This window comes from Glycine max, chromosome 10, assembly GCF_000004515.6.
Source record: "Glycine max cultivar Williams 82 chromosome 10, Glycine_max_v4.0, whole genome shotgun sequence".
Taxonomy (NCBI): Eukaryota; Viridiplantae; Streptophyta; class Magnoliopsida; order Fabales; family Fabaceae; genus Glycine; species Glycine max.
In genome coordinates this window covers 24,475,499-24,487,810 of record NC_038246.2, presented here as the reverse complement: position 1 = coordinate 24,487,810, position 12,312 = coordinate 24,475,499, and the positions used below count along the sequence as shown (strand labels likewise).

General features: G+C 32.4%; 1 long non-coding RNA gene across 18 annotated transcripts; it reads left to right on the top strand.

The window, feature by feature from the left end:
* Nucleotides 1–555: 555 nt before the first annotated feature.
* LOC102669572 (uncharacterized) lies at nt 556–6,995 on the top strand. Of its 18 annotated transcripts, XR_005886853.1 has the most exons (10): nt 556–899; nt 1,053–1,107; nt 1,344–1,739; nt 2,652–2,796; nt 3,764–3,827; nt 4,048–4,091; nt 4,252–5,438; nt 5,550–5,632; nt 5,706–5,798; nt 6,307–6,995. It is a non-coding gene; the product is annotated as an uncharacterized lncRNA (long non-coding RNA). The 18 variants fall into 18 exon arrangements; XR_005886852.1 differs by having other exon boundaries at nt 556–872; nt 1,354–1,739; nt 5,706–6,587; XR_005886842.1 differs by having other exon boundaries at nt 556–872; nt 5,706–6,587.
* Nucleotides 6,996–12,312: the final 5,317 nt, after the last annotated feature.

Here is a 12,312-nt window from a genome sequence, read left to right as displayed (position 1 = left end):
ATATTTATATTTATATTTAATGTATATAAGTTTTATATAAATGGTGTTTAAATTTATTTATATATCAAAACATCTTTCATTTTTATTTAATTTAAAAATATAAAAAATTATACTATTTCTTACACAATTATATACTGTATTTATGTTGTGCTAGCCATATTTATATTCATTTGTGCTAGCCATATTTATATTCATTTATTGCATGAGTATCCATATTAGGGCAAATTAATTTAAGTGATTATTTTTTTAAAATATTTTTTATGTTAAAAGACTCTTAGGTATTTATATTCAAATTTAATGTATATTATTTTATAAATCATTATTTTTTATGCTAAGAAACTCTTAAATATTTTTTTAAAATTAAATATATGCAAATTTTATATGAATAATGTTTAAATTTATTTTTATATAAAAATATTTTCTCACTTTTTTTAATTTGAAAGTGTTAAAAATTATTTTCATTCATGGAACAGAATTTTAAAATTATAATTAAAAATTATTATAATATATCAATTTTTGACGGAATAGTACCATAAAATAAATGAGGCCCAGAAATGTTAGAATTTGTAATTGTTTTGTTTTGGGTTCTTTTTTCTTCTGGTTGTTGTTCTTGTTCGATGCTCTCTCTCATTGTAAAGGTGAAGATATTTTTCACTGATTTTTGCGACCGAAGGATGAGAATCTCTCTTTAGAATTTTCCGTTTAGTTGGTTTTTTTTTTTTCGATTTCGAGGGAAACTAACGGAAAAGGGGCGGAACGGAAAATTAGCAACATTAAAGTTCATGACGTTTTGGGTTTGGACTGTGTAGTGTGAATTCTATGTGACTTTGCCGTTTGGAAAGCTTTATCCTCTATTGAACCTGAAAATGACGGTGAGGAACACCGAGAAGCTGAGAAATGTTAGAACCTTGTTTTTGATTTTTTTTCCTCTTCGATTTTGATTTTTTTTCTATTGTAGTTTTTGTTGTATTGCTTTCTCTATTTTTGAAATGAGATTGGAGATCTGACTTTGTGGTTTTTGAATTTTATTTTTTGGATTGTATTTTTCCAAGTTGCTACATTGAGCTTGCAAATGGAGGTTTGGTTCCTGTTAGTGGAGCTCTTAAGGTTTGTTTCATAGTTCAATGATTCTGTTTTTCTTTTTAATTTGTAATGCTTTCTTAATGTGATTTTATTTTCCTAAAAAATAAAATAAAAATAAACTATTGAAAATGTGATTTTAGATTGTGTTTTCTGCAATTATTTTTGTTTAAGTGTTGAGTTTGTAACAGACTTGATGGACTTTTATCAAATCTAGTTAATACAACTGAGTTCTTCCTAATTCAAGTTTGGTTAATAAAAAGGCATGCGCAGTGCGGAGTGTACAAGTTAAGGGTCAAATACTTAAAACTTTGCTTCTTTCCCTCCCCGTCGAAGAGGTCTTAAGGGATTTCAAGGGTCGCATAGCTACTTTGATTAAAGCCCTCATCACCGGTTCTTACTACTACTCCTTTCTTTCTTCTTATCCTTTTTTCCATTTCAAATTTTATTTTTTCTTTTTTTCTTTACTTTGACGTTAGAGATCTTGTTTTTTCATCTTGTTCGTTCATCTCACTTCTAATTAAGGAACAAGCTTTCCGCAGTTGAACACCCTAGCTAGCTAGCTTCCACCAATTTGAATCACCAATGGCTCACTCTTTCTCTAACATCAAGGTTCTCTCTGCTTTTGTCGCCGATGGATTCTCCAACACTCTCACCTGGTACCACAATCGTTTCTCATCTCAATTTTTATCAAAAAATTGTTTGCAGTTTCAACACGTTCAGTAATTTTCTAAGTGATATGAGAAAATGATGAGTTTGTCTATTTATAGTTCCAACATTATCAACTTTTTGTCGGATAATATTAGAGTGTTTTCTCATTTTATTAATTTTTTCATTCATAGAATACAAAATCTTAATTTCTTATCATAGGCTAGGCTGTCTCTTCAGAATTCAAATACATGGTACTTGACAAGAAACAACAAAAGAAGGAAGTTAAGTTGCTTGTTTCGAACTTTCCTTAAGTTAGAGTATTATTTTATACATAATTTTTATAATATTATTTGTTTATCACACCACATGTTAATCTCTTTATTCTTCTCATCTACTACATAGCTTTTTTATTAAATCAAATGTTGTAATAAATAACATACAACTAATGTTCTCTTTCTTTTGTTGAATAACTTGTTGAGCTCTATTTTCAAAAGCCACAAATAGTTGGCTTAAATTTTTGCCCGAGGCGGTTATTTCTTGTTCTCTTTATGAAAAGGGGGGATTCTTGTTCTAACGGGTTATTAAAAATTGAATAATGAAGTGAGGGATTAATAATTGATATATACTTCCTCTATCTCTGGTCCTTTATTAAGCAGGTTTGATATTGTCCTTGTTCTCTTGGATACAAAAAATCCTAATTGGGATGTAGTAGTTTTATCTCATATTCTTTTTTGGGTAATCTTTATCCTTGTACAATGCATATAACTTCCTGTGGTTAAGATTATAATATTTGTATAAAAACTAATATCCAGGCAGAGCACAAAAAATGTGCTTTAATATTTGTGTTCTTGTTCATTGAAAGAATGTGGATGGTGTAAATTACTTTCATGTGAAAGTTGTTGGCTTATTGTTTGTTGCAGCTACAAGGGTTAATACATCACTTTCTTTTGTCTTGGAGCTTTTACAAAGAATTGCTCGAGTTATTAAGGATTACCTTGGGATTCTCAATGAAGACTCATTACGGAAAACTTTGTGCTTGTGTACGAATTACATGATGAAGTTATTGTTAGTTTCCTCTCTTGCTCTATTTGGTTCTTTACTTCTTTAAAAGTCCCATGATTTCTAAACTTTAATGCTTCATTGAATTAAATTATCACTTTATCCAGGCTGGCTCCCTTTTTTTAATCTAATCTTGAGTCTTGATACAAATATTATAGGTACCCAGCTAATATTACCCTGATATGTGATTCTTATAGGTTTTTTTTCCTTTGAAAAGTTAGATATCCTTTTATTTTTCTGTAATTTCATAGATACCCAGCTAATATTACCCTGTTATGTGGAAATCATGAAACTAGACAATTAACCCAGGTGTGCTTTGTGAATGGAATCATTATAATGAGTTACTGAAGTTAGTTTATAAAATCTCGAAACTATCAGAAAAGTAACCATTTGTGATAGTTTTATTAATTTGAATGACTCAATTATAAAATTTATGAAAAACTAGATAATCGATTAAAAAAAATTAGTTGGTTGAAGGATTTAATTAAATTTTTTAAAAATAATTTAAGGACCTACAAATATATTAAAGCATATTTTTTTATAAGAAAATAAATTTTGTTGACAAAAATGCAAATAGAAAACATACAAGGAATGGATGCGACAAGAAAAGTTTTAATACAAATTTATATATCCTTGATTACTAGTTTTGTATAAAGAATCTTGAAAAGTCTTAAAAGGTTGGCTGGTTTGACTGGTGGAATTTCAGTCTTAATATTTTGGCAGATGTTACCTAATTTATGTCTAATATTTGCATAATTCAAATAGAGATTTAAAAAATGATCAAAGATATATGACTTTTTTTAAATGAAATATAGACATATGACCTTTATTCTTGATGTGAAGAGGAAGTCACATAAAAAATGAGGTTTATAGGACAATTATAAACACTGAAGCATGGAAAAAAATTGAAAACCTTGAATAATGATCCAGTTGCTTTAAACTAATATATACCTTTTGTTGTTCTTGTGTTCAGATTACTTTTAGTGTTCCTTTTGCTCTAGCATCAATATACTGCAACACTTGAGGAACAGGACAAGGTAAACAAATTACCAATTCACAACTTGTTTGAAATAGATTATTTTAGTTACAATGATTTATACTTAAAAAAGTAATTCATAAAAGTAACTTTAAAAAATTTATTTTTCACAAATTGATTTTTGCTAAATACACTCAATTAAATAAATTGTTCTCATGGCAATTTCAAGTAGCCAATTGGGTTTTACACTTTTACTAACCTTAATTTCTTTCTTGCTTCAGGTTTATCTTTGGGAGTTCTCAATCTTGCAATTGTGATACCACAGGTTAAAACCCACTTACTCATATTTTTCCCTTAGTTACTTTGTCTAATTCATATATGGAGAAATTAGTCTCCGACCCTCAATTAGATATTCTAAATAAAGAATAATAATATTATTAATACACAATTATTTGACTATGTTGTATACACATGTGAATGTACAGATGGTGGGGTTTGCATTAAGTGGTCCTTGGGAAGAGAATTCAAGAAAATGGTGACATTTAATTTAATGGGAGCATTTAATGGAGGGAATAGTAGTAGACGATTTCTGGTACATTTAATCTTATAATTTCTTAATTTAAATCTATTTTTTTATTCTCTGATTTCTTTTTCATCTAACATTTCTTAAAGTGGTTTATTTTAGGATTTGTAGATGTGTTTTTTTAATTTTGTTTTGTACTGATTGTATTTATTAGTATTTTGGAGGCATTTGATATACAATAAGTTATATATGTTAAAACATAAAAAAAAAAGTGGACAAAAAGATATTTAGATATGTACGAATCTTATATAAAGAAAAATAATAATTTTTAATAATATCTATACAATTTATTTTTTTGTTAAAAAATATATTCTAATACGGTTTGTTAAAAAATCGTCTACTTTCTAAGACGATTTCTCCAAAAAAAATAGTTTTAGAATCTTCAATTTTTTTTTAAAAAAAACAAAGACATTTTAAGACGATTATTTGAAAAACCGTCTTAGAATGTAGAGACATTTTAAAACAATTTTTATAAAAATCGTCTTAGAATTCACTATTTTTTTATTTTTTTTAAAACCATTATAAGACGGTTGTTCAAAGAACCGTCTTAGAATGATACTCTTCTAAGACGATTTTTAGCCAACAACCGTCTTAAAAAGGAACATTCTAAGATAGTTCTTAATTAAGAACCGTCTTAAAATGATACTTTTTTCTAAGACGATTTTTTGAGAACCGTCGTCAAAAGTCAAGACTTTCAACGATGTTGGTTTCAAAGATGGTTCAAAATGGTCTTTAAATGTACTCAAGAACCGTCGTAGTATGTTATTTTTGCAATAGTGTTCAACTGTTGGAGAGGGAAAAGTTATGCATGAGACACAAAACATATCTATAACACAGGTATGTCAAGAAATCTCAAATATGAAATCAACTCTTGAAGATCTTAAAGAGGTTGTGAATAACTTAGTAAAAGTTGTTATAAATAACATTCCATCTTCGAGCCCGTCTCAAACCCCAACTACTAAAGACGCATAAAACATAACGATTTCAACTACTCCACGATTCGAAACTACAATTAAGCCGAACAAGCTTTTCCATAAAATTGCTATTGGGAAATATGAAGGAAAGACATTTGGAATTGTGATATCGGAGGTAAGTTTAATAATTTTGTTTAAAAATTCAACTATTGATAGTAATTATATAAACTAATCATTACTGCATTTTTTTTTTTTTGCATTTTTCATGGATGCCCGTTGCAATTAGACCCTCAGAGGATTTGATACTTATTGAGTGGAAGCTGCAGTTGCTTCATACATATTTCAAAACAAGCCTCGAAATTCACTTAGGTTTGTAATTGAATTCATTATTCTTTTTTGGTTCTCATTTATATAGTTGAAATTTATTTGTTTCTATTTGTAGATAGGAGGTTTTGATGAAGTACTCATCCTAGGGTCATGGAGAAAGGAAAAAGGTTGTTGACTTTTATGCCTCAAGAAGAGGTTGACCAAAGAAGTAAGAATATTTAACTATGAAGCCATACAAATCTTATGTTTTATTGGAATTTATAAAATGTTAAATTTAATTTTTTTTAGGTCCTTAACTTGCTAGCAAATTGAGTTGTAAGGAAAAAGTGATTCAATGTATTTGATGGCTTGGTTCTTACCTACAACTTTTGTGGTATAATAGATTTCATCCTTTATTTGGTATACATGCCATATTAGCATTCAAATATATGTAAAAGATAAACTAAAATTTTCTTGTTAATATACATAATGCAACAATATGCATTGGACAAGAAGACAATGATTGAAACTGTGATTAGATACTATAAGAAGGATTTCATGGATAATGCTAATATGTTGAATAAGGTATTTTTTCCCCAAAAAAATTACTTTAAAGTTGAAGTCATTTATATTTAAATGATAAATAATTACATTTATTGTTGTGTATTATAGATCTTTATTCCAATTAATGATGAAAAATATTGGTACCTTCTTGTTGTTGAAATCATTGGGAAAAGACTTATCATGCTAGATTTACCAAGTGAGACAAGAAATGAATTTTGGAGGAGAAAGGCTAAAAAAGTTATGATGCAATCCTACCCTTCAAGGGTATTGGATAAAAGACTCCAAGAAGATTGAGTCAGAGATGCACGAGGAGGCCCTAAGGTAGATTTTGAGCTCATGGGCTAAGTATGAGTCCACTTATCTTTGTACATATTATATTAGAATTTCATTATTTTTTGACCTTGTATTTAGTGCTCCATAGTGTAGGGAGAGTATCATAGTAATGTAGGATTTTTCAGCCTTAGTATTTTATGGCACCTAGACTAGTTTTTGTATTAGGGGTAGTTTTGTAATTTCACATGCATTAAGTGCACTATTTGATGTGTGTGTTGGGAGAGAAATTTAATTGAACCGGGAGAAGCTCAATCCAATTAAATTTTGGTTTAGCATAAGGGGGAGGTGAGCATTTGCTTGCTACACCCTATTGCCACATCATATAGTCACACTTTGTGCATGTCCTTCATGCTTTACATACTTCATGACACCTAAGCACACTTAAAGGAGAATCTTGGACTTGAGCTTGGATTAGTGGTTGAACCATAGCTAAAATTCACTAATCATAATTAGTGAAATTTTGACCTCAAATTTGGCTCCACAAATTCAAATTCAAGTGAAATTTGAATAGAAATTCAAATTTTCCTCTAATTTTGTATTACACTTAGGCTATAAATAGAGACCTTGTGTATGCATTTTTTCAACTTTGATCATTTGAGAATTACACTTCAAAGTTTAGACCTCATTTGAGGCATAAAATTCTGTGCTCTTTTTCTTCTTCTCCCTCCACTTATCTTCTCCTACCTTCAAGCTCTTATCCATTGCTTCCTATGGTGGTAAGCTTGTTTTTGACTCATCTTCTCCTTGAAGTGGCGTCTCCAATCATCTTTCTTCCTTCTCCATTTTGCTGCCATTGATCTTCAAGAAGCAAAAGACTCCATTGATGAAGAAGATCCAAGGCCTACAAGCTTCACATGGAGCTTCATCAAGTTATAAGTAACTTAAATTTATAAATAAACAAATGTTATCTTATTTTGCTTAATGGATTTCACTTGACTATGTTTATTAGGTGTAGGCTATGTTATTAGAAGAAATTTTATAGCATCCTTCATTTTATGACCTTTTCTATGGTGTTAAGCCTATTCTTTCTGACTTTCCATTGATTGAACATGAATGACTTGGTCAACAACTGAATCCTAAGACTAAAAATTTAAATTCATAAGGAAAATTATCACTATAGAGTCCTGAATGACCAGTTCACAACTCTATTCAGAGTCATTTCTTTCTGATCACTCATAACCTCTAAACTATTTTGCTCTTTCAAAAAGAAAAATATACCAGCCATCATTTTAGGTCATCACATGAAAAATAATAAAATGCGGTCAATAAACTCTTTTCAATAAAGTTTGTTAACACTTCCTTTTCAAATAACAAGATTAAACATAATTTCATTCAACATCTAAAACTGTCCAAAATATGGGAGTTTACAAAATACATAGTGACATCCAGAGCAAAGGTATCAACTATGGTGGTTTCAGCCACATATATACAATCATCAAAATTTTTATACAATAGGTCTACCCACCCAAAAATCAAAAGAGTAAACCTAGCAGTCTATACTGGATACACCCACCCACAAAAAGTATGTAAACCTAGTCTAAGGAGTCGTATGCTATGATGAAGAGTCTTCACTATTCGCTGTCCCTCCAGGGCCACTCTCCTCTATAGAGTCTGCCTCAGATGCTGACATGATATCCTCTGGAGAATCCACCTCAGGGAGTAGGTCTTCATCATCCTCAGGTAAGTCAAGGGCGTCCATAGCAGGATCAGGAGGTAACTCCTCTGGGTCCTCCTCAGGATCTTCTTCAGAGGATGACACCTTTATCACTTGGACTGGCTCCACTAGTCAATATGGAATAGGTGCAGGTAGTATCCACTCCACAGGCTGCTGAAGCGTGCGTGCGGGTTTCTCCGGATGTACCAATGAAGTAGCAGTGAGTCGAATTGTGCCACAAAATTGGCACCTCTCATTGCCTTCGAGGGTCTCCCAAACTCCCTCTAGGCACTCCATCACCACGCGATCATGGATTAACTGTGATGCCATCGTGATCTATAAGAAATAAAAGAAAGAGGGTAGACTCTTTCACAAGAAATCTAACTACAGGTAACAATACAATGCGTCCCATAACCGCTACGTATAGTCAAAAGGTATGTCTCAAGGGATTTCTTCTCTGGTAATCGATTACCAAAGTATGTAATCGATTACCAGTGCCCAAACTCGAATTACACAGCTTCTGCACATGGAAACCAACAAATTACACTGTGCAATCGATTACACCTAAATGATAATCGATTACCAGTGCCCTGTTACTCTGTGTAATCGATTACACACAATTGGTAATCGATTACACACAATTGGTAATCGATTACACACAATTGGTAATCGATTACCAAAGGCCATCTTAACATCCTTTCTCCATTTTTTAGCCCTGTAATCGATTACACACCCTTGGTAATCGATTACCAGAGGCCATCTTAACATCCTGTCTCCATTTTTAAGCCTTGTAATCGATTACACATCATTAGTAATCGATTACCAGAGGCCAAATTTCAGATACCACTCAAGATTCATAGCTGGCCAGCCGCCACACAAGCCTCCTTGCTTTGTGGACTTTGTTCTTTTATTGGTTGACTGCTAGGAGCTCGCTTGTTTAGGTACATCACATGTTCTCACTAACTGACTATGCCTGGGTTGGGTCGGGATTGGTCAAGCTTGGTTTTGGGCAATAGCACCCCACCTGACGTCCCCAAGGTCTCCTGACCCCCGCGACATATCTCCAGGTACCACTCTGTGGTCAACAAACAAAAGTAGGAAGACTGACTCTTCCACGCTTTCTCACATCAAGCTTGTTGGATTATAGGGTACCCGTCATATGTGGTACTAGGTGGCAATTAGGTGATGGTGCAAATCAACTCTCCCACATTCACAAATCAAACATGAACCCACCATCCCCAGTTGCCCACCTTCAACTGAGCTCATGTACTCCTACGTAGCCCTTATCCTCGTTCCTCTCAGCACCGGGTCCCCATCAACCCCTCCAAGCTTCCACAATATCCAATCAATTCAATTCCAACTATCATGAACTACCCTAAACCAAGAAAATAGGGCAGAGGCAGAAAACTCTACCCAAAACACATTCACATATTACAGCTTTCCTCACTCAAATACCCCAGTAACATTTTCTTCGTTCCGATTCGTTAATCGTTGGATCGACTTGAAAATTTTACTAGAGGTTCCTAGTACAGAAATATACATTTTTACTGTTGGGATCTGCTAGAAAATGTCCAGAACCCAATATGTACTACCTTTCCCATAACCAGCAATGCACAAGCATTTTCTGCACATGTTGAAAAATTCTGCTGCACAATTCAACAACAATTTTCTGCATAATAGGACAGATTTTGAAATCCATCTTGCCCACATCCAATTTTGCTCAAATTGGATCCTACAAGTCCTAAATTATGAATAAATCGTATTTAAACCAAAAACAAGCTTCAGGTCAAGGTAAATCCAAATCTAGGTATCCAAAGCCCATCAATTGAGTGAATTTTCAAGGTTTGAGAAGTGAAAATGAGAATGGGGTAATTTTGGAGTAAACTCTCATTTCAAACAAGTCTATAACATTAATTTAGACTTGCTCAAACTGATTTTAAGGCGAAAACTCCACCAATTCAAAATTTGACCCCTCAACACCCAATTTACCCTAGAAATGGCTCTTGCTTTCACATTTGTCACTCATTTTTCTCATTTGCTCTGCCCAAGCTTTCCTACAAGTCCTAATTGACATTTTAAACTAGGATCAACTCACTTTAGACTCCAATTATCACTAACCCCAAATTTAGCTTTTCAAGCCCTCAAAATCTCACACTTTTCCACTCACATCACTACCATTCTCACATTTAACCCTAGGTTAACTCTCCCCATCATCTCTACCAGTTTTCTATCAACAATTTCAGCACTCAAACATCACAAAGCATCATCATAAAACCCTAAAACAGAATGGGTAGCTTTACTCACATCAAGCATGTCAAGTATAGCATGTTTTCAACAAATTCCTTCACAAATAACTACCATAAGGCATAAACCTAGTAGAACTATCCATCATATCTCCCAAAAACCCAATACCCACGAATTTCATGTGAAAAGAAGTTCACCCATACCAGAAATTCGAAGTCCCACAACGTAGAGGTGCGCTTCACGACTCTGAAAATGGCTTCATTTTGCAATTTGGAGTAGAAGTGATAAGCAAATTTTGGAGCTTTAATGGAGGCTTCAATGGAAAGGAAGAAGAAGAGAAAAGCAACGTGGGAAAGGGGAAAAGCTTTTTGAAAATCTGCTGAATGAAGAGAGAGAATGTGGCTTTTATTTTAAAAAGATTTTCTTTTTTCCTTTTTCTAAAGGCCATGCCACATGTCTCATTTTGAGTGGAGCAAAAGGGGCCCACCTCTTCCCCTTGATGTGACTTCATACTCAGCCACAAAGAGAGAAAAATTTAACTTTTTGAATGCTAAAATTCTACCTCAGTTTGCGTGTCATTTCTTTGGTTCCAGTTCCTCGCATTTCTCTGCACCCGTCGGGACCCGTTTTCGAAAGTAGACAATATATATATCAAAACGCTCAGAATGAAACCCAGAGCGTGGTTCAGAGGTTGGTTTTGTTAAATTTTAAGTTACACGCAAAACGATAATTTTTAGACTAATTAATTGAGAATTAATCTATAACTGTCCAATTATGGATTACTCTTCGTTAATTAGCCTAACCCGCGTATCTTTTCCCCAATGTACACACTTCTACCAGGAATATATATATATATATATATATATATATATATATATATATATATATATATATATATATATATACTCACACTGAATAATACTTATATATATAATTATTTAAAATATATCGCTTACAAAATTCCGGGTAGAATTTTCAGGATGTCACAGCTTGTACTTTATAATTACATATATCATGCTAGGAATGACGGTTGTGTGTGGGTAGCAAAATGGATGTTTGACTATAAATGCACTTATGACTATACCAATGTTATAAGGATCACTGTTATTATTGCTAAAAATAAATGTTTTAGAAGTTTACCCAAATTTATTACTTATGTTGATATTGTAGGTCAAGGCTAACATGAGGATGCATTTCGCCATTGATTTGGTCCTGGATTCTTACAATGATCAAATAAAAAAATGAAGTTATTCAAAAAACATTTAAGAATTAGGAGTCAACTGATGGAAAAAGAAAAAATCTTGTCCAAATTTGATATTTCAAGATTAATAGTCTTTTAGTATTTATTTTGCTTAATCTTTTAATATGGTATAAGATTTGATGGTTTTTAAAGGTTTAGGTCATGTTGAATTTGTAGATGGTACTTTATTTTAGGTTTGAAGTTATTATGTCATTTTGAAACCTAATTACTTGATAATGGTTTTAGTTGTTTATCATTACGTCATTTTTTCCAATTTTGGATTATTTATATGTTTGTGGATTTTGAATGATTTATCTTATTTGGAAGCAAAAGATTCCACCAAGAGTTAGAATGATGGTAGGGAGAGCTTGCATGAATGTTCTCTCTACTTGTGCTAACTTGAGAAATCAAGGTTTGGTGTGTCCCCTAACAGGTACATTCAAGTACAACATAGATGCCTCCTTTTTTGACCTTCAAAACTGCACCGGTATAAGTTATTGTATTATTGACAATTTTGGAGAGATTTTCATGGCAGCGACTGAATGGAAACATCCATGCTTTTCGGTGCTGGAAGGAGAGGCATGGGCTTTATGGTCAGCTTTGCAATTTGCCAATAATATTTGCTTAACTAAAGTCTTATTTGAGTCCAATTGTAAAATCTTAGTAGACAAAGTTAATGCTTAATGAAATGTCATAATTATATGCCTT